General features: G+C 40.5%; 1 non-coding gene across 1 annotated transcript; it reads right to left on the bottom strand.

Annotated features, from left to right (window-relative positions):
- Positions 1-16,920: 16,920 nt before the first annotated feature.
- Positions 16,921-17,027, bottom strand: LOC131822315 (U6 spliceosomal RNA). Its single transcript, XR_009350193.1, has one exon. It is a non-coding gene; the product is annotated as a U6 spliceosomal RNA (small nuclear RNA).
- Positions 17,028-23,088: the final 6,061 nt, after the last annotated feature.

Raw genomic sequence — 23,088 nt, forward strand, 5'->3', positions numbered from 1 at the left:
CCAGCCAGCCCGGCCACCGCGAATGCTTCCACATCCTGGAGGAAGATCTTATCTGACGACCCGTTCCTTTAGGGAGCTACTTCTGTGTGTTCAGGTTATGGTCCTGGTGGCAAGCACATGTCTGAACCAGGGACATGTGGCCAAGGAGCTGCTTTCCCCTTGGGCTCAGGGGCCCAGGACAGGCATGCCTTCTGCCCAGACTCCTTCCTCACAGTGGAGCACGCGCCCCTGCCCTAGTCGTCCCCTCGGGTCTCCTTCTCAGCCATGTTTCCGTCTCTCCACACAGAGAGAGGGTGACACTTGTCTTACCACCGACCAGCCAGGCTTCCGTCTCTCCGCGCAGGGCGCGGGAGACACTTGTCTTGCCACCGCCCGCTGTTCCTGACAGGACCGGCTCTCCTGCTTGGAGACTGTTTCTGAAAACAGGGCCAACGACTCCTTCTCTTCTCCGGGGCAGCGTGCTGCACCTTCCCCAGACATGCTGCTGGGGAGCGCAGTGACAGACGAGTCCCTTTCCTTAAGGCTCTTCCCACAGGCGCAACCAAGCATCTCCCTCAGGCAGAGGGGATGCCCGGGCAAAGCCGATTTCGCTCCATGCGGGTATATTACACTGAGCTGTGGAGACACGCTTAGGCAAGGAATAGCCGCATCCCACAGACCCGATTCTGATTTCCCAAAGAATCCTGTGCTTTCCCAGAGGGGATGCCCGGGCAAAGAGGCTTTCGCTGTATGCGGGTTTATCCCACCTTGCTGCCAAGACTAGGCTAAGGCACCCAGCAAGAACAGCCCACAGAACCGACTCTGATTTCCCAGTGACTGCTATGCTATCGCAGAGGTTTTCAGCTTGGCGAGAATGGTACTTCTCTGCGGCTTCCTCAGCAAGGCTTTGGTCGTTCGCTCTGTCGAGTCAGGGATAAAGAGCTGGGGCAGAGCTGATGCCTCTTGGGCCTTGCTTTTCTGGGCTCCATGTTCTAGTCCTGGGTTCACCCTGCCTAGCCGAAATAAGCAGACACAGCCTCGACCCTGCAGCAGCGTGTGTGGCCTAGGATGGCACTCTGCTCACAATTTCATCTCCCGCCGTAGGCAAGACCAGCCCTTTTGCTGTGGTGTTCAGGTGGACAGGGACTAGGCCAGTGCCTTTCCAGCCGAGAGGAGATGCGACACGATCACTGCACACCGCCGCGCCCTGGAATGGGGAGTAATGGGTAACTGTCCCTCCTTCCCCGGGACACTCGCTGCCTCCGCCAATGCTGCTACATCCTGGAGGAAGATGGCATCTGACTGCCCGTTCCTCCAGGAGCTGTTTCTGCGAGTTCAGGGCTGGGCGCCTGGTGGCAAGCCCACGTCTGCCCTATCGTCAGGTGGCCAAAGAGCTGCTGTCCCCTTTGGCCCAGGGGCCCAGGACAGGCATGTCTTCTGCCCAGACTCCTTCAGAGTGGAGCACGCGCCCCTGCCCTTTTCGTTCCCTCGTGTCTCCTTCGCAGCCAAAGTGTCTCTCAGGCAAAGTGAATGACGGGGCAATGAGGATTTCGCTCCATGCGGGTTTATTACATCGTGCTGTGGAGACTAGCTCAGGCAAGCAGCAGCCGCATCCCATAGCCCCGACTCTGATTTCCCAAAGAATGCTGTGCTTTCCCAGAGGGGATGCCCGGGCAAAGAGGCTTTCGCTCTACGAGGGTTTCTCCTACCGTGCTGCGAATACTAGGCTAAGGCAAGCAGCAACAGCAGCCAGCAGAACTGACTGATTTCTCAGCAAATGCTGTGCTTTCGAGAGGCTTTAGGCTTGGAGCCAACAGCAATTCGCCGCCGCTTCCTCAGCTAGGCTTTGGGTTTTCCCTCTGTCGCGTCAGGGAAGAAGTGCTGCCGGAGAGCTAATTCCTCTTTGGCTTTGCTTTCCAGGGCTCCATTTTGTCGTCGTCGGTTCAAACTGCCAAGCCGAATTAAGCAAACAGAGGTACAACCATGCAGCAGCGTGCGTGTCCTAGCATGGCACGGTATGCCCACTACCATCTCCTGGCGTAGGCGAGGTTTGGCAATTTGCTCTGGTGCTCAGGCGGACTGGGGGACTAGTCCAGTGCCTTCCTCACAGGAGAGGAGAGGCGACAGGATCCCTACAGATCGCCGTGCCCTGGGATGGGGAGCAGTGGTGGACTGTCCTCACTCCTCCGGACAACACGTGCCATACGAAAGCTTCCACATCATGGAGAGAACGGCTTCTGATGGTCCTTTCTTTCAGGGAGCTACAACTGCGAGTTCAGCATAGGCGCCTGGTGGCAAGCACATGTCTGCACCAGGGACAGGTGGCCAAGGAGCTGCTGTCCCCTTGGGCCCAGGGGCCCAGGGCAGGCCTCCCTTCTGCGGAGACTCCTTCTTCAGAGTGGAGCACGCGCTCCTGCCCTAGTCGTCCTCTCATGTCACCTTAGCAGCCAGGCTCACATCTCTCCGCACAGGTAGCGAGTGAAACTTGTCTTTCCACCGACACGCTGTTCCTCACAGGTCCGGCTCTCCTGCTTCTCGACCGTTTCCGGACAATATCACCAACGGCTCCTTCTCTTGTCCCGGTATAGCCTTCTGCACCTTCCCCAGACATGCTCCTGGGGAGCGCAGTGACAGACGTGTCCCTTTCCTTAAGGCTCTTTCTAAAGACGCAACCACGCTTCTCTCTCAGGCAGAGGGGATGCCGGGGCAAAGAGGATTTCGCTCCATGCGGGTTTATTACACCGTGCTGTCGAGACCAGCTCAGGCAAGGAGTAGCAGCATACCACATACCCGACTCTGATTTCCCAAAGAATGCTGTGCTTTCCCAGAGGGGATGCCCGGGCAAAGAGGCTTTCGCTCTACGAGGATTTCTCCTACCGTGCTGCGAATACTAGGCTAAGGCAAGCAGCAACAGCAGCCATCAGAACCGACTCTGATTTCTCAGCAAATGCTGTGCTTTCGAGAGGCTTTAGGCTTGGAGCCAACAGCACTTCGCCGCCGCTTCCTCAGCTAGGCTTTGGGTTTTCCCTCTGTCGCGTCAGGGAAGAAGTGCTGCGGGAGAGCTAATTCCTCTTTGGCTTTGCTTTCCAGGGCTCCATTTTGGCGTCGTCGGTTCAAACTGCCAAGCCGAATTAAGCAAACAGAGGCACAACCATGCAGCAGCGTGCGTGTCCTAGCATGGCACTGTATGCCCACTACCATCTCCTGGCGTAGGCGAGGTTTGGCAATTTGCTCTGGTGCTCAGGCGGACTGGGGGACTAGTCCAGTGCCTTCCTCACAGGAGAGGAGAGGCGACAGGATCCCTACAGACCGCCGTGCCCTGGGATGGGGAGCAGTGGTGGACTGTCCTCACTCCTCCGGACAACACGTGCCATACGAAAGCTTCCACATCATGGAGAGAACGGCTTCTGATGGTCCTTTCTTTCAGGGAGCTACAACTGCGAGTTCAGCATAGGCGCCTGGTGGCAAGCACATGTCTGCACCAGGGACAGGTGGCCAAGGAGCTGCTGTCCCCTTGGGCCCAGGGGCCCAGGGCAGGCCTCCCTTCTGCGGAGACTCCTTCTTCAGAGTGGAGCACGCGCTCCGGCCCTAGTCGTCCTCTCATGTCACCTTAGCAGCCAGGCTCACATCTCTCCGCACAGGTAGCGGGCGAAACTTGTCTTTCCACCGACACGCTGTTCCTCACAGGTCCGGCTCTCCTGCTTCTCGACCGTTTCCGGACAATATCACCAAGGGCTCCTTCTCTTGTCCCGGTATAGCCTTCTGCACCTTCCCCAGACATGCTCCTGGGGAGCGCAGTGACAGACGTGTCCCTTTCCTTAAGGCTCTTTCTAAAGACGCAACCACGCTTCTCTCTCATGCAGAGGGGATGCCGGTGCAAAGAGGATTTCGCTCCATGCGGGTTTATTACACCGTGCTGTCGAGACCAGCTCAGGCAAGGAGTAGCAGCATCCCACATACCCGACTCTGATTTCCCAAAGAATGCGGTGCTTTCCCAGAGGGGATGACTGGGCAAAGATGCTTTCGCTCTATGCGGGTTTCTCCCACCGTGCTGCGAAAAGCACAGCATTCTCCACAGCACGTTGTAATAAACCCTCATGGATGTGAAAGCGTTCGCGGATGTACAGGGTGTCCGGGGAAGGTGTGGGGACAGTCCCTCACTGCTCTCCATCCCAGTGCACGGGCGGTGTGCAGAGATTCTGTCGCCTCTCTTCTCCTGTGGGGAAGGCACTGGCGTAGTCCCCGAGTCCGCCTGAGCGCCAGAGAAGGGTAGTGTGCATAGAGTGCCATCCTAGGCCACGCATGATACTGCAGGGTTGTGGCTGTGTCTGCTTAGTTCAGCCTGGCAGGGTGAACCCAGGGCGTGAACATAGAGCCCGGGAAAGCAAGGCCCAAGAGGCACCAGCTCTTCTGCAGCTCTTCTTCCCTGACGCGACAGAGAAAACGCCAAAAGCCTTGCTGTGGAAGCAGCAGCGAAGTGCGGTTTGCGCCAAGCTGAATAGTACTGTGAAAGCATAGCAGTCGCTGGGAAATCAGAGTCGGTTCTGTGGGCTGCTCTTGCTGCTTGCCTTAGCCTAGTATTCCCAGCACGGTGGGAGAAGCCCCCATACAGCGAAAGCCTCTTTGCCCAGTCATCCCCTCTGGGAAAGCACCGCATTCTTTGGGAAATCAGAGTCGGTTCTGTGGGATGCTTCTGCTGCTTACCTGAGCTAGTCTCCACAGCACGGTGTAATACACCCGCATGTAGCAAAATCTTCTTTGCCCGGGGATAACCTCTGCCTGAGACAGAAGCGTGGTTACGCCTGTGGAAAGAGCCTTAAGGAAAGGGACACGACTGTCACTACGCTTCCCAGGAGCATGACTGGGGAGGTGCAGCACGCTTCACCGGGAGAAGAGTAGGAGCCGTAGGCCTTGTTTTCAGAAACGGTCTCCAAGTAGGAGAGCCGGTCCTGTCAGGAAAAGTGGGCAGTTACAAGACAAGTGTCACCCGCTCCCTGTGCAGAGAGAGGTATGCCTGGCTGTTAAGGAGATACGAGGGGACGACTAGGGCAGGGGTTCGTGCTCCACTGTGAGGCAGAAGTCTGGGCAGAAGGCATGCCTGTCCTGGGCCCCTGAGCCCAAGGGGAAAACAGCTCCTTGGCCACCTGTCCCTGGTGCAGACATGTGCTTGACGCCAGCCGCGTACCTGAACTCGCAGAAGTAGCTCCCTGAAAGAACGGGCAGTCAGATGTCGTCTTCCTTAAGGAAGTGGAAGCGTTCGTGGAGGCACGGGGTGTCCGGGGAAAGAGTGAGGTAAGTCCCCCACAGCTCCCCATCCCAGTGCACTGGCGGTGTGCATGGATCCTGTCCCCTCTCCTCTCCTGTGGGGAAGGCACTGGCCTAGTCCCCGAGTCCGCCTGAGCACCAGAGCAAAAGGCCAAGCGTTGCCTATACCGGGAGATGGTAGTGTGCATAGAGTGCCATCCTAGGCCACGCACGCTGCTGCAGGTTGTGGCTGTGTCTGCTTAGTTCGGCCTGGCAGGTTGAACCCAGGGCGCGAACATAGAGCCCACGAAAGCAAGGCCCAAGAGGCACCAGCTCTCCCGCAGCTCTTCTTCCCTGATGCGATAGAGCGAACGCCCAAAGTCTTCCTGAGAAAGGAGCGGCAAAGTGCAGTTCGCGCCAAGCCCAAAGCCTCTGCGCGTGCATAGCAGGCTCTGCGAAATCAGAGTCGGTTCTGCGGGCTGCTGTTGCTGCTTGCCTTAACCTTGTATTCACAGCACAGTGGGAGAAACCCACATAGAGCAAAAGCCTCTTTGATCCTGCATCCCCTCTGGGAAAGCACAGCATTCGCTGGGAAATCAGTGTTGGTTCTGTGGGATGCTGATGCTGCTTGCCTGAACATAGTCTCCGAAGCATGGTGGGAGAAACCCGTATGGAGCAAAATCCTCTTAGCCCGGTCATTCCCTCTGCCTGGGAGAGAAGTGTGGTTAAGCCCGTGGAAAGAGCCTTAAGGAAAGGGACACGTCTGTGACTGCACTCCCCAGTAGCATATCTGGGGAAGGCACAGCACACCGCCCGGGGAGGAGAGAAGGAGCCCTTGGCCTTGCTTGTCGGGAAACGGTCGTGAAGCAGGAGAGCCTGCCATGGCAGGAACAGCGGGCGGGTGGCAAGACAAGTGTCACCACAGTCTTTGATGACACTTTTGAATCAAGGCTCATGTACTCTACAGATGAGACTACACTGTAAAAATTTTAAGGCAACATGTTTAAAGGCAACATCATAAAAGAATGTTTGGTGGATTGCTTGGGTTTTCTATTCATGGTATCAGATGAGTTTAAGGGAGCATAATCCAATAAAAATTTTAAACTTAATTTTAAAATAAAAGAAAAAAATTTTTTAATATCTTTGCTTTTGTGGTTCCTGCAAATGAAACTACAAGAAAGGGCTGAGAACATTTTCTTTTTTTTGTTTGTTTTTCTTCAATTTGGACCTCCTCCTAGGTCTCTGATCTAAGAATGCTTACACCGACTCTGTAGTGCAGACAGGACAAAATATCATATTACAAAATATTCTATTCCTATCCTTTTGTATACCTAGAACAATAAGTTAATATATGTGCTGCCAACGGAGCACACCAGAGCAATAAGTTAAATGAAGATTGTACTAGGAATATAAAACAGTTATTCCATAAAATGAGTGGGTTTTGAATGGGACATGAAGGGCGGACTTGTGAGTTTGGAAATATATATATATATAAAGACTTAATGAAGGTTTAATTAAAGCATAAAAACTATGTTGTATTACTGAAATATATTTAAATGGTGATATGGAAATACCTTGCCTATTACTTAATATCTCACAGGGATATTTTAATTAAGGATATTTTAATTAAAGCATAAAAACTATGTTGTATTACTGAAATATATTAAAATGATGATATGGAAATACCTTGACTATTACTTAATATCTCACAGAGTAACATCAAATCACCTATTAATCCTTTCTACTAACAGCTGTTCCTCTTTGTTTGACTTTACATAACATGTGATGGATTGACATTTGTAGAAATAAGGGGGAAACATGGAAGAAAGTGAACAATTAGAAAGGATCAAAATACAGTAATAAACCAGGTAAATAACAAGTGAATATTTACTATAATGTAAATATATGCTGCCTCAATGCATGCACATTTATAAACTGAGAATTTTCAGGAGTGACAGCCAATGTAGAAAATCTAGATGGTGTTATAGAAAATTCCATAAAACCCTTTGCATTGAGCAGTTAAACATAGAAAAACATGGCTGAAATAATGATAAACACTTAACATTTACTTAAATTTTTGTTTATTTTTATCCTTTAAGGCCCATATTGTGTTCATAATGTCCCAAGTATTTGTGGTTGTTAGAGAAAAGTAAATTTGAAAATTTCCATGGGGAGGGGAAATGGTATCTGTTTGTAAAACAAAACAAAACAAAACAAAAACACAGGCACCTTTCCTATGGTTGTGAGCTGCCCTTCCCTGACTGCTCAATGCATTTTCATTAACACCCACCTCACAGTCCATAGGCAGCCATCTGTGTTCCCATCTTTAAGAAATTTTATCCTACAAGTCTTTCCTCATGACACTGTTGCTTATAACATAAATCAAACAGACATTCTACCTCTTGGAATGGAATCAGAAACCCACAAAGCTGACTGCTGTCAGGACTCATAAGGAAGGCAATTAATACATTTATTATTTTTTTAAGATTTTATTTATTTATTTGACAGAGAGAAATCACAAGTAGATGGAGAGGCAGGCAGAGAGATAGGGGAAGCAGGCTCTCCGCTGAGCAGGGCTCGAACCCAGGACTCTGAGATCATGACCTCAGCCGAAGGCAGCGGCTTAACCCACTGAGGCACCCAGGAGCTCCAATACATTATTTAGGAGAGGAGTTGTTTGCTTTCCAAAAATCCATGCAAAGTTGGAATATTATCCAGAGTGTATATCAAACTAACGAAGCTGAAATGTCTTTTTATCTCAGGTTCACCCATTTGACAATCATTATATTTTCTCCTTGATCTCTGGTTTGGTCAGCTATGCTAGTGTCAGAACACTTAATTCATTCATTCAATCAACAAAGACCTATTGAGTACTAATTTTTTGTGGGTGGGATGAATAAGACAAATATCTGCCACAATGGAGCATACTTACCACCACAAATGTAAACAACACTTTTAAAATGAAAAAGGAAAGATGAATAGATGATAATGATGTTAAAGAGAAGATCTTAATATTAAAAGCAATAAAATTGATGTGTCTATTAGTAGAAATAAAAAATGGTCATATATTAACTAAAGTAAAATTTAGGGGTCCCTGGGTGACTCAATCGGTTAAGCCTTTGCCTTTGGCTCAGGTCGTGATCCCAGGGTCCTGAGATAGAATCCCACATTGGGCTCCCTGCTCAGGAGGGGGTCTTCTCCCTCTGTCTCTGCCCTTACCCCTTGCTCATTCTCTCTGCCCTGCTCTCTCTCAAACAAACAAACAAAACAAAACAAACAAACAAACAAGAACTATGTCAAATAAACCTATCATATTTACAGGATATTCCATCCAATAGTATCATAATAAATATTCTTCTCAAACACACGTGGAAAATTGTCTAGAATAGATCACATTTTAAACCACAAAACAAGAGTCCCCCCAAAATCAATAATATCGAAAGCATATCGAGTATATTTACAACCAAAATAATATGAAACTAGAAATCAATACAGAAGGAAATTTGGAAAATTTAAAAATACACAGACAAACACATTTTTAAACAAACAAAAAATCAAAAAAAGAAGACAAAGTGGGAATAAAAATACATCTTGAGGAAAATAAAAAAATATATACCAAAAAATTATGAGAAGCAGCAAAGCAGTTATAGAAGGAAATTTTATAGCTACAAATATGTATATAAAAAAAGATTTCAAATAAAGAACTTAATATAACAACTCAAAAAAAGTACAAAAAAACAAAGTAAACTTAAAAGTAGCAAAAGGAAGGAAAAACATAAAAATTAGGGCAGAAATAAATTAAATATAGAATTAAAAAACTAGAAAGTTTTTTAAAATGGTAAATAAAATTAGACTTGGTAATGATAAATACAAAAAAAGACAGCTAGACTAAATCAGAAAAAAGAGAGAAGACTCAATAAAATTAGAAATGTAAAAGGACACATTATAACAGATACCACAGAAATATAAAAGATAACAGACAGTTAAATGCCAGCAAATCAAAAGCCTAGAGGAAATGGACAAATTCCTAGGCACATACAACCTATCAAGACTGAATCATAAGGACATAAAAAATGTGAACAGACCAATAAGGGGTAAGGAGATTGAATCCGTAATAAAAACCTTCTAACAAATAAAAGTCCAGAATCAGATGATGTCCACAGTGAATTCTACCAAACATTTTAAGAAGAAATAATACAAACACTTTTAAAACCCTTCCCAAAAGTTGAAGTGGTTGAAATGCTCCGAGGCACTTTTCAAATCAGCAACAAAAAGAACTACTGGATCATATCCCTGATAAATAAAAAATGTAAAAATTCTCTACAAAATGCTACAAAACTGAATTCACCAGCACATATCAGTAAATGTGATGCATTATATTAATAGAATGATCAATAAAAACTCATATGATCAATTCAATATATGCAGAAAAGGTATTTGACAAAATTCAACACACTTTCATAATAAAAATACTCACCAAACTGGGTACAGAAAGAATTCACATCAACACAATAAAAACCACATATTCCGTGGAAGGATTCAAGATGGCGGAGAAGTAGCAGGCTGAGACGACATCAGGTTGCAGGAGATCAGCTAGATAGCTTATCGAACCATTGCAAACACCTACAAGTCCAATGGGAGATCAAAGAGAAGGAGAGCAACAATTCTAGAAACAGAAAATTGATCACTTTCTGAAAGGTAGAACCGGCGGAAAAGTGAACCCAAAGAACGGGAAGGTAGACCGCGGGGGGGGGGGCAGCTCCCGGCAAGCTGTGGAGAAACTGAGCATGAAATCAGGACATTTTAAGTTTGATCCACTGAAGGATATCACCCCAGAAGCTAAACCAGAGTGAAGCCCAACTGGGGTCAGCATAGCCCCAGGTCCCTCAGGGTCACAGAAGGACCAGGGGTATCTGAGTGTCACAGAACTCACAGGTATTAGAGTGGGGAAGCCAGCTACAGAGACAAAACTGAGGAGTGAGCTCTCAACCCAGGGTTACTTTGAACCAGGCATAGGCAGGGTGAGCTTGGAGCATGGCAAAGGGCCAGGGAGACAGGAGTAATTGAGCTCTTTTCTCTAAGCACGGCCAGAGGCCAGGGAGATGAGAATGACCAAAGACATTTCTAAAAGTGCGAATGACAGAGTACTTTTCTCCAAGCATGGCCAGAGGCCGGGATTATGGGAGTGATTAAGCACTTTTCTCTGAAGGTGCACTGAGGAGCGGGGCCCTGAGCTCTCCACTCCTCTGGGCCGGATTGTGAGACCGCCATTATCATTTCATCATCCAGAACTCTACGGAAAGCCTTCAGGGATCAAAAGCTCGCAGATTACTTAGCCCTACCCTAGGTAAGGGCAGGATAAATCCATCTCGGGCAAAGACACCTGAGAATCAATACAAAAGGCCCCTTCTCCAGAAGACCAACAAGAAACCCAGCCAAGATCAACTTCACTTACTAAAGAGAACAGTGGAATTCCAGAGGAGGAGAAAGCAAAACAAGGAATTCATGGCTTTCTCCCAATGATTCTTTAGTCTTGCAGTTATATATTTTTTCTTTTCTCTTCTGCTACTTTTTTTTAACTTTTTCCAATTCGTCTTTCAATGATTTTTTAATGAGTTTATTTTAAAAATATCTTACAAAAATAATAATCTATTTTGAACCTTCATTATTATAGTCATATTTTATCCTCCATTGTATCTAACTATATATTTTTTTACACATCGGGTTTTTTCTTCTAAATAATTTGAGGTATAACTTCTCCTAATAGACCAAAATACACCCTAAATCTAGCTCCAAGATTGTTCCACTGTCCAGCCTGAGCAAATTCTCTCCAGTTTATTTTTCTTTATTGTCCCCACCAACTTGCTCTATCAACTTTTTTAGAAATTAAATTTTTACTCATTTTTATAGGTTTATTCCATCCCGTCATTGTGCCTACCCTTATATGTTTTTCATCCTTTAAAATCTTTGGAGGTAGTTGCTTCTAAGAGACCAAAATACTCCCAAAATTACGTGAGTGACCCTGTTCTAGTCAAAAATCTAGTATATATATAATTTTTTTCTTTTGTAATATTTTTTTCCTTGTTTTTTTTTTTAACCTTTTTTTCCCCTAAAACTTCTTTTTTATCCCCTTTCGTTCTCCCACAACTTGGGGTCTCTTCCGATTTGGTTAAAGCACAATTTCCTGGGGTCTTTGCCACCCTTTTAGCATTTTATTTGCTTCTTTATATATTCTTATCTGCTCAAAATGACAAGGTAGAAAAACTCACCACAAGAAAAAGAACAAGAGGCAGTACCAAAGGCTAGGGACCTAATCAAAACAGACATTGATAATATGACAGAACTAGAGTTCCGAATGACAACTCTCAGGGTTCTAGCTGGGCTCGAAAAGGGCATGGAAGATATTAGAGAAACCCTCTCCAGAGAGATAAAAGCCCCTTCTAGAGAAATAAAAGAACTAAAATCTAACCAAGTTGAAATCAAAAGAGCTATTAATGTGGTGCAATAAAAAATGGAAGTTCTTACTGCTAGGATAAATGAGGCAAAAGAATTAGTGATACAGAAGACCAAATGATGGAGAATAAAAAGCTGAGCAAAAGAGAGACAAACAAATACTGGACCATGAGGAGAGAATTTGAGAGATAAGTGAGACCATAAGACGACAAAACATTAGAATAATTGGGATGCCAGAAGAAGAAGAAAGAGAGAGGGGAGCAGAAGGTATATTGGAGAGAAATTTCTAGAGAATTTCCCTAATATGGCAAAGGGAACAAACATCAAAATCCAGGAGATACAAAGAATGACCCTCAAAATCAATAAAAATAGGTCCACACCCCGTAACCTGATTGTAAAATTTACAACTGTTAATGACTAAGAGAAAATCCTGAAAGCATCCTGGGAGAAGAAGTCTGTATTGTACAACAGTAAAAACATTTGATTGGCAGCAGACTTATCCACAGAGACCTGGCAGGCCAGAAAGACCTGGCATGATATCTTCAGAGTGTTAAGTGAGTAAAACATGCAGCCACGAATACTATATACAGCTAGGCTATCATTGAAAATAGAAGGAGAGATTAAAAAGCTACCAGGACAAACAAAACCTGAAAGAATTTGCAAACGCCAAACCAACTCTCCAGGAAATATTGAAAGGAGTCCTCTAAGCAAAGAGAGAGCCTAAAAGTAGTAGATCAGAAAGGAACAGAAACAATATACAGTAACAGTCACATTATAGGCAATACAATGCCACTAAATTCATATCTCTCAATAGTTACCCTGAATGTAAATGGCCTAAAGGCACCAATCAAAAGACACAGGGTATCAGAATGGATAAAAAGCAAAACCCGTCAATATGCTGCCCAAGAAACTCATCATAGACCCGAAGACACCCCCAGATTTAAAAAGAGGGGGTGGAAAACAATGTACCATGCTAATGGACATCAGAAGAAAGCTGGGGTGGCAATCCTTATATCAGATCAATTAGATTTTAAGCCAAAGACTATAATAAGAGATGAGGAAGGACACTATATCATACTCAAAGGGTCTGTCCAACAAGAAGACCTAACAATTTTAAATATCTATGTCCTTAACATGGGAGCAGCCAACTAAATAAACCAATTAATAACAAAATCAAAGAAACACATCGACAAAAATAAAATAATAGTAGGGGAATTTAACACTCTCCTCATTGAAATGGACAGATCATCCAAGCAACAGATCAACAAGGAAAAAGGCCTTAAATGACACACTGGACAAGATGGACATCACAGGTATATTCAACACATTCCATCCCAAAATAACAGATACACATTCTTCTCTAGTGCACATGGAACATTCTCCAGAATGGACCACATATGGGTCATGAATCAGATCTCAACCATTATCAAAAGATTGGGATCATCCCCTGCATATTCTCAGACCACAATGCTCTTAAACTAGACTCCATCACAAGAGGAAATTTGGAAAGAACACAAATACATGGAGACTAATAGCATCCTTCTAAAAAATGAATTGGTCAACCAGGAAATTAAAGAAGAATTGAAAAAATTCATGGAAACAAATGATAATGAAAACAAAAGTGTTCAAAATCTGTGGGATACAGCAAAGGCAGTCCTGAGAGGAAAATATAAAGCTGTACAAGCCTTTCTCAAGAAATAAGAAAGATCTCAAATACACAACATAACCCTACTCCTAAAGGGGTTGCATAAAGAACAACAAAGAAAGCCTAAATCCAGCAGGAGAAGAGGAATAATAAAGATCATGACAGAAATCAATGAAATAGAAACAAAAAAAAAACTAAAACCAACAAAAATAAACAATAGAACAAATCAACGAAACTAGGAGGTCGTTCTTTGAAAGAATTAATAAGATTGATAAACCCCTTTCCAGACTTATCAAAAAGAAAAGAGAAAGGACTCAAATAAATAAAATCATGATTGAAAGAAGATAGATCACAACCAACATCAAAGAAATACAAACAATTATAAGAACATACTATGAGCAACTCTACGCCAACAAATTCAACAATCTGGAAGAAATGGATACATTCCTAGAGACATATAAACTACCACAACTGAACCAGGAAGAAATAGAAAACCTGAACAGACACATAACCAGTACGGAGATTGAAACAGTCATCAAAAATCTCCAAACAAACAAAAGCCCCGGGCCAGATGGCTTCCCAGGGGAATTCTACCAAACATTTAAAGAAGAATTAATTCCTATTCTCCTGAAACGGTTCCCAAAAAATAGAAATGGAAGGAAAACTTCCAAACTCTTTTTTTCTGAGGCCAGCATCACCTTGAACCCAAAACCAGACAAGGATCCCATCAAAAAAGAGAGCTACAGACCAATATCCTTGATGAACACAGATGCGAAAATTCTCACCAAAATACTAGCCAATCGGATTCAATAGTACATTAAATGGCTTATTCACCACGACCAAGTGGGAATTATTCCAGGGCTACAAGGTTGGTTCAACTTCTGCAAATCAATCAATATGATACAACACATTAATAAAAGAAAGAAAAAGAGCCATCTGATACTCTCCATAGATGCTGAAAAAGCATTTGACAAAGTGCAGTATCCCTTCCTGATTAAAACTCTTCAAAGTGTAGGGATAGAAGGCACATATTATCAATATTATCAAAGCCATCTATGAAAAACCCACTGTAAATACCATTCTCAATGGAGAAAAACTGAATACTTTTCCGCTGAGGTCAGGAACACAGTAGGGATGTCCGTTATCATGACACTGCTATTCAACATCGTACTAGAAGTCCTAGCCTCAGCAATCAGGCAACAAGAAGAAATTAAAGGCATTGAAATTAAGCCAAATTGGCAAAAGAGAATTCAAACTATCACTGTTTGCAGATGATATGATACTGTATGTGGAAAACTTAAAGGACTCCACTCAAAATCTGCTCTAACTTGTATAGGAATTCTGTAAAGTGTCAGGATATAAAATCAATGCACAGAAATTGGTTGCATTTTTTATATAAATAAGACAGAAGAAATAGAAATTAAGGAGTAAATCCCATTTACAGTTGCACCCAAAACCCTAAGATACCTAGGTATAAACCTAACCAAAGAGACAAAGAATCTATACTCAGAAAACTCTAAAGCACTCATGAAAGAAATTGAAGAAGACACAAAAAATGGAAAAGTGTTCCATACTCCTGTATTGGAAGAATAAATATTGTGAAAATGTCTATGCTACCTAAAGCAATCTACACACTTAATGCAATCCCTATCAAAATCCCATCCATTTTTTTTCAAAGAAATGGAGCAAATAATCCTAAAATTTATATGGAACCAGAAAATACCTCGAGTAGCCAGAGGAATATTGAAAAAGAAAGCCAAAGTTGTTGGCATCACAATTCCAGACTTCAAGCTCTATTACAAAGTTGTCATCATCAAGATAGTAGGGAACTGTCACAAAAACAGACATAGATCAATGGAACAGAATAGAGAGCCCAGAAATACACCCTCAACTCTATGGTCAACTAATCATCAACAAAACAGGAAGGAATGTCCAATGGAGAAAAGACAGCCTCTTCAACAAAAGGTGTTGGGAAAATGGAACAGCCACATGCAGAAAAAAGAAATTGGACCATTTCCTTACACCATACATGAAAATAGACTGGAAACGGATGAAGAAGCATAATGTGAGAAAGGAATCCATCAAAATCCTTGAGGAGAGAACAGGTAGCAACCTCTTTGACCTCAGCAGCAGCAACTTCTTCCTAGGAACATCGCCAAAGGCAAGGGTAGCAAGGGCAAAAATGAACTATTGGGATTTCATCAGATCAAAAAGCTTTTCCACAGCAAAGGAAACAGTTAACAAAGCCAAAAGATAACTGTCAGAATGGGAGAAGATATTTACAAATGACATACCAGATAAAGGGCCAGTATCCCAAATCTATAAAGAGCTTATCAAACTCAGCACCCTCAGAACAAATAATCCAATGAAGAAATGGACAGAAGACATGAACAGACATTTCTGCAAAGAATAAATCCAAATGGCCAACAGACACATGAAAATATGCTCCACATAACTCGGCATCAGGGAAATACAAATCAAAACCACAATAAGATACCACCTCACACCTTTCAGAATGGCTAAAATGAACAAGTCAGTCAATGGCAGATGCTGGCGAGGATGTGGAGAAAGGGGAACCCTCCTACACTGTACGTGGGAATGCAAGCTGGTGCAACCACTCTGGAAAACAGCGTGGAGGTTCCTCAAAAAGCTGAAAATTGAACTACCCTATGACCCAGTGATTGTATTACTGGGTATATACCCTAAAGATACAAACGTGGCATTCTGAAGGGGCACATGCACCCAAATGTTTATAGCAGCAATGTCCACAATAGTTAAACTATGGAAAGAACCTAAACGTCCTTCCACAGATGAATCAATAAATAAGATGTGGTATATATGTACAATGGAATACTATGCAGCCATCAAAAGAAATGAAATCCTGCTATTTGTGATGACGTGGATGGATCTAGAGGGTATTATGCTTGGCGAAATAAACCAATCTGAGAAAGACAACTATCATATGATCTCCCTGATACGATGAAGTGGAGATGCAACATAGGCAGTTTGGGGGGTACGAAAAGAAAAATAAAAGAAGATGGGATTGGGAGGGACACAAACCATAAAACACTGAATCTCACAAAACAGACTGAGGGTTGCTGGGGGGAGGTGTGTTGGGAGAGGATGGTGGGGGTATGGACATTGGGGAGGGTATGTGCTATGGTGAGTGCTGTGAAATGTGTAAACCTGGTGATTCACAGACCTGTACTCCTAGGGATAAAAACACATTATATGTTTATAAAAATTTTAAAAAATCAATTAAAAAACACATATTGCAAGCCCAGAGCTAATCTCATATTCAATCAAAAAAGTTTGAAAGTTTTCACCTTAAAGATCAGAAACAAGACAAGTGTGTCCACTTTCACTACTCTCATTTGACATAGTACTGGATGTCCTAGCCAGAGAAACAAGGAGCACAAAGAAATAAAAGACTCCAAAAAAAAAAAAAAAGGAGAAATAAAATTTTCCTTTTTTGGATAACATGAGTTTACATGTAAAAAAATCCTAAAAACGTCACAAAAAATTTGATAAACAAATTTAGTAAAGCTGCCAAATACAAGATCAATATATAAAAGACAAGAATTTTGTTTTGTTTTGTTTTTAATGTGGAATGCTTCCCAGTTTTTCATGTCATCCTTGTTCAGTGATCACGCTAATCTTCTCTGCATCATTCCAATTTTAGTATATGTGCTGCCAAAGTAAGCACAAGACAGGAGCATTTTTACACTCTAATGATGAAAAACAATCTAATTCACAATAGCATCAAAAATAATAAAATACTTAGGAAAAGTTTTAACTAAGAAGATGAAAGATCTGTACCCCATAAACTATGACATTGATAAGGAAAAGAAATTGAAGGAGACACAAATGGAAAGATAGCCCATATTTATGAATGGTAAGAATTAACATTGTTAAAATGTCCATACTACCGGAAACCATCTTTAAGTTCAATTCCTATCAAAAATCCAATGTTAGGGGCGCCTGGGTGGCTCAGTGGGTTAAGCCGCTGCCTTCGGCTCAGGTCATGATCCCAGGGTCCTGGGATCAAGCCCTGCATCAGGCTCTCTGCTCAGCAGGGAGCCTGCTTCCTCCTCTCTCTCTGCCTGCCTCTCTGCCTGCTTGTCATCTCTCTCTGTCAAATAAATAAATAAAAAATCTTTTTTAAAAAAATCCAATATTATTTTTTGACAGAAGTAAGTAAAGAATCCTAAAATTTATATGAGACCATAAAAGACAACAAATAATCAAAGCAGTTCTGAGAAAGAATGAAGAAGAGAAATTACACTTCTTGATTTGAAATTATACTACAAAGCCCTCAAGCTCAAAACAATAAAGTATACTGGCATAAAAACAGACCAATAAACAAGTAGAACAGAATTGAGAGTCCAGAAATAAATCCTTTCATGCAGTCACCTAATATTTGACAGGGGCCAACATATGTAATGGGTAAGGATAGTCTGTTCAATAGATGATATTTAAAACTGAATAGTCACATAAAACAGTATGAAACTGGAGCCTTATATCACTCATAAATCTTAACTTGAAATAGATTAAAGACTTAACTGTGATGCATGAAACTAAATTTCCTAAAGGAAAACATAGGAAAAATTCTCCTTGACATTGGTCTTGCCAATAGTTTTTTGGATACCAGACCAAAAACACAAGTAAAAAACCAAAAATAAATAAATGGTATTACATCAAACTAAAGTTTCTGCATTGCCGAAAAAGAGAGACAGAGAGAGAGAGAATAAAAACACAATCCACAGAATGGAAGAAAATACTTACAAATCTTATATCTGAAAAGAGGTTAATAACCAACAGATACAAATAGAAAAAAATATATAATTTAAAAAATACCAAAAGGATCTCAATAGACTTTGTCTTTCAAAAAGTTGTATAAATGACCAACAGGAGCATTAAAAAGTGCTCAACGTAAAAACTCAGGGCAAAGTCATTATGTTGTTGTTGTTGTTGTTTACTTCTGGAAAACACAGCAAGATATTACTACCTATTAGAATATATACTACCAAAAAATTAAAACTAAAAATTTTGGTAAATATTGGGGAAAATGGGGAACTTATGCACTGTGATAGGGATATAAATTTGTATGGAAAACAGTATGGAGATGATTCATATTATTAAAAGTAAAATTACCATATGATTCAGTAATCCCACTTCTAGGTATATATCTAAAGGAAACGGAGTCACTATTCGAAGACATATCTGCACTCTTATGTTCATTATAAAATTATTAACTCTAAGCAAGAGATGGAAATAGCTTCAGTATCCATTAATGGATGAATGAATAAAATAAGTATGGTAAATATATACTATGGAATACTACTACTTAACCATGAAAAATTAAGAAATACTGCCATTTACAACAGCATGGATGGATCTTGAAGGTATTATACTAAGTGAAATATTTCAAAGATTTTATATATTTTTTAAATTTATGTATTATGATATCCCTTACATACAGAATCTGAAGAAAAGGCAAACTAATAGAAACTTAGAGTTGAGTTGACAAGGGGTGAACCTGGGGTGGAGTAAGGTGGTCAAAGGGTACAAACTTGCAACTATAATATGAAAAAGTTCTGGGGATCTAATGTACAGCATGATGATCATAGTTAATAATATATACATACTTTTTTATTGTGCTTCCCTTTATTAAACTTTGCATATATCACATTCTTACAAGTTGAAATTTTATAGGATTCTTGTATAAAAAAGGTCTGCTGCCTCCATTTTTCTAACAACATTTGTTCATTTTGTGTCTCTCTGTCACATGTTGGTAATTCTTGCAATATTTCAAGTTTTTTCATTATTATTGTATTTGTTATGGTGATCTGTGATCAGTAATTACGACCCACTAAAAACTCAGAACTAGTTTACTTAAGGTATATACATTGTTTTTCTTTAAAGACATAATGCTTTTGAACAGTACAGTATAGTGTTTATTTTTTTATATGCACTGGGAAACCAAAAAAACAATAATAATTTGACTTAGTTTATTGAGATAATCTCTTTATTGAGGTGGTCTGGAACAAAACCCACAAGAACTCTGAAGTTTATCTCTACTGTACTATATACATAAGAGTTGCTAAGAGAGTAGATCTTAAAATTCCTTACGATACATGCATAAAAACAGTGGCAACTATATGAGATAGTAGATGTATTAACATTTTTATGTAGATTATATTGCAATACAGATGTATACCAATTTATCAAATTGTACAAAATTTACACAATGTTAAAAGTTTGCAATGTTATAAGAAATCATTTCTTAAATTTACAAATTATAATATGTCGATTATTTTTCAATAAAGCTGGAAAAAACTTTTTGTAAAATTAATCTATTTTTCAAAAAAGGAAGTAAGGAAGTAGAAACTGCAACTAACTCTGAAATAATAGAATATAAAATCCATTTTAGTTATATACACTGTGACAAAAACTATTACTTAGTTTACAATGAAGGAATACTTATGAAGCATGAAGGATGGTCTATAAATAAGGCTGAAAGAGCTCATTTTTAAGGTTTAAATTTAAAATCTTCTTTTGAGATACTAAACTGACCACCCAGTTTTCCAAACATAAATATCTTAACTGCATGAATTTATTTCATACAACTCTATAATCTAGTTTCATAAGAAAGCAGCATGCAAATTTTGAATAAGACAGACTTGCTTAAGTTTCTTTATGTTCAACAGTTTAGGATACTTCCCTAAAAATAAATAGAAGAAAAATCAGCATATTTATCATGATAATTATTATTCATAATGAGATTCATATTGAATTAGAAAATATATATCCTCAGGGGGGGTAAAGTAAAATGAAATTTATTTTGGTAAATGTGTCTATGAATAGTCAATACAATGCCTCAATATAAATGAATATTATCATTTTGAACAATTTAATTACTATTATTAGAATTATTATAAGTATAAAAATAGCTATCATTTTAGCATGGAATATGAGACTCTCATGCTCCATGCTTCATTACAGCCACACAACAACTCTGCATAATAAGTATTATCATCACCATTTCATGGGTGAAAAAACCGAGGAAACACAATTTAGATAACTGGTTTATGATTACATGGCTAGTAAAGATGCATCACACTAATTTAGGCTTTATGATTTCAGAATTGTACTCTTTCCACTGCACATTCTATTACTCTGTAAATACTTGGCTTGTTTTCATTTAGTTCTTCAATTTTATTCATGTGGTGGTGGCTTAAAGCTTCATTTAAAGGAAGCTTAAAAAATTCATTTAACCAAAAGCTCCCAAGAATTAAAAATGTCATGGATCTAATGTAGACATGGATATCATTAGTTAATGGGTAACTATATATTTTCCACTCTAGTGAGATAACAGAGTATTTTTCTAAGTTTCAGTCTCTGAGTGTTAAAAAGGACTTTGTTAAAATAGAAATATTTAGACAAAGGTGATCAAAAGTCTAGATCAGGTCACCTTAAGAGAAATATTAGGAAACTGAGGAAACCAATGGAGATTTGAACACTGAGCTATGATATAATGAAAGGTTTAAAGTATTTAGTAGAGTATAGAAAAGCCCTTTAAAGCCTGGTCCTAGCCTAGCATTGCAGCTTCTGGGATATCTGTCTATCTATCATCTATCTATCTATCTCTCTATCTATCTAGATATAAACTGGAAAACTTTTTTAACTTAAAGATTTTGAGAAATAGAACATAATCAGCACCATAGAAGATCTCTTTATGATAACAACCTAGCCCCTCCTCCCAGGTTGTTAATATTCTCTCTTATTTAATGTAACATTGTGCAAATATACCACTGCTGATCTGCTGTTATGAATGAAATAACTATAATCATCTGTTTGCATATCCTGGTGAAAATATTCATTTAGTTCCATGTTGTGTTTCTAGGAATGGACCAATTTTTTTTTTATTTTTATTGTTAAGTTTTCTAAATATTGTACAACTTACCTCAAATGTTTTTATTATGGGCACTGTCATTCTTTCACATTCTTGCAAGACATTTTTACTGTTGCCCAATATGGTAAGTGTGTAATAGTATGCCATTCTAGGTTTTAATTTAATTTTAATTTTAATTTAATTCCAGATTCATAATAAAGATAAACAGTTTTTATATATGAGTGGCCATTTGGATTACCCTTTCTGTAAAGTACATGCTCAAATCTTTTGATATCTTAACATTGTGTCATACTGAATTCTTTAATAGTAGATTTTTGAATGAACTTTTAGCTGTGTAGGTCTTCTCTATTTTATTTTGAACTTGTTTTCATTTCAAAATCTTTATATTTATTTCCATAATCTGCTTTTATTTTGCTTTGTCTATTATCTATATATTTATATATTTATTTATTTATTAGCAAGCAAGAGAGAGCGAGCGAGCAAGAGTGCAGGGAGGGATAGAAAAAGAAGAGAAAAGAATCTTAAGCAGGCTCCAGGCTCAGCACAGAGCCCAACTCTGGGCTCTATTTCACAACCCTGACATCATGACCTGAGCCAAAATGAAAGAAATAAAATAAAATTAAGGTGTTAAATAAAAGGAAAAGAATTGGAGGTTTAATTAAGTGAGCCACCCAGGCACCCCTGTGGTATCTTAAATTAGCTGTCATATCTTTAAAGTTCTAGAGTATCCATTTGGTTCATTTATAAAATCTTTCTCAATATCATTTTTAGTGTCAGTTTTTTGTTCAATTTGCTTCCCCTCTCATTTCTTTGAGCAGAGTAATCAAGCCATTTTACAATCTTTATTGATCATTTTAATATCATACTTAATCCCATTTTGTCTATCAAATCTTGTTAATGGTTTTTCTTTGCGTGCTTTGTTACATTTTGCTATGTTCAAGACATTATATTTGAAACTCTTATTGAGTAGGGATAATTAAGAGCTATAATAATGGTATGGTCCTCCTTGGCAGGATTTTCTATTATATCTGAGACTCTACAAGACAATCATACTCCAAATTCAGTGACTGACTTTCTCAGTTTACACAGAAGGCAAGGCAGGCTATAGTCTTATTTCTGCTTCTCCTTGTGCTTTGGGGATCTCAACTTAAATTTGGGTTGTACCAAAGTCCTCAAACTTGATTGTTGCTGGATTTTGAATTTTGATTCTCTAGTATCAAGAGTCTATTAAAAACACAGCTCAGTGTGTTTTAGCAGTTTCAAATGCTCTCATAGCTAAAATGGCTTCAGGGCATATATCTCTAGGCTCTCATTGTATTTCGTATTTTGGCCCAGTAATCCCTCACTTATTTTTATAATCATTCTGATATTTTTAACTTTAAAAGCTATTTTGTCTGGATTTTTAGTTGTCTTAAGTAGGAGTTTTTAGATCACCAGTACTAGAAGCAACAACAAATATACATGAAAATATCTGCAGTAGTTTATCACATCTTTATGGCTTCGAAGTTCCATAAGCTGAGGCATCCTTCTCTAATCACTTAGACAAACTCCAATTTACCTTTTAAAACAACACAAGAATTGCTTCATTTAAGAACATGTTCAGGGATGACTCTTCCCCACTGTTCTTACTAACATTCCCACACACTCTTGGCTACCCACACCTTGTTTATGATCTTTCATTAGGTATATCAGCATCACCAGGATTTTGCTCTAGTGTATTTTTGTCCTTTAGAGCTTTAATTAAATATGAATTCCATAGAAAGTCTGTCCCTTTTCTTTCAAACCTGGGTTAGTTATTTCTTCTCATCCTTTGTCAGAAGTTACTTTATTAGAGAAACTTACAGCTGTATTG

This window comes from Mustela lutreola, chromosome X (assembly GCF_030435805.1).
Source record: "Mustela lutreola isolate mMusLut2 chromosome X, mMusLut2.pri, whole genome shotgun sequence".
In the NCBI taxonomy this organism is placed as follows: domain Eukaryota; kingdom Metazoa; phylum Chordata; class Mammalia; order Carnivora; family Mustelidae; genus Mustela; species Mustela lutreola.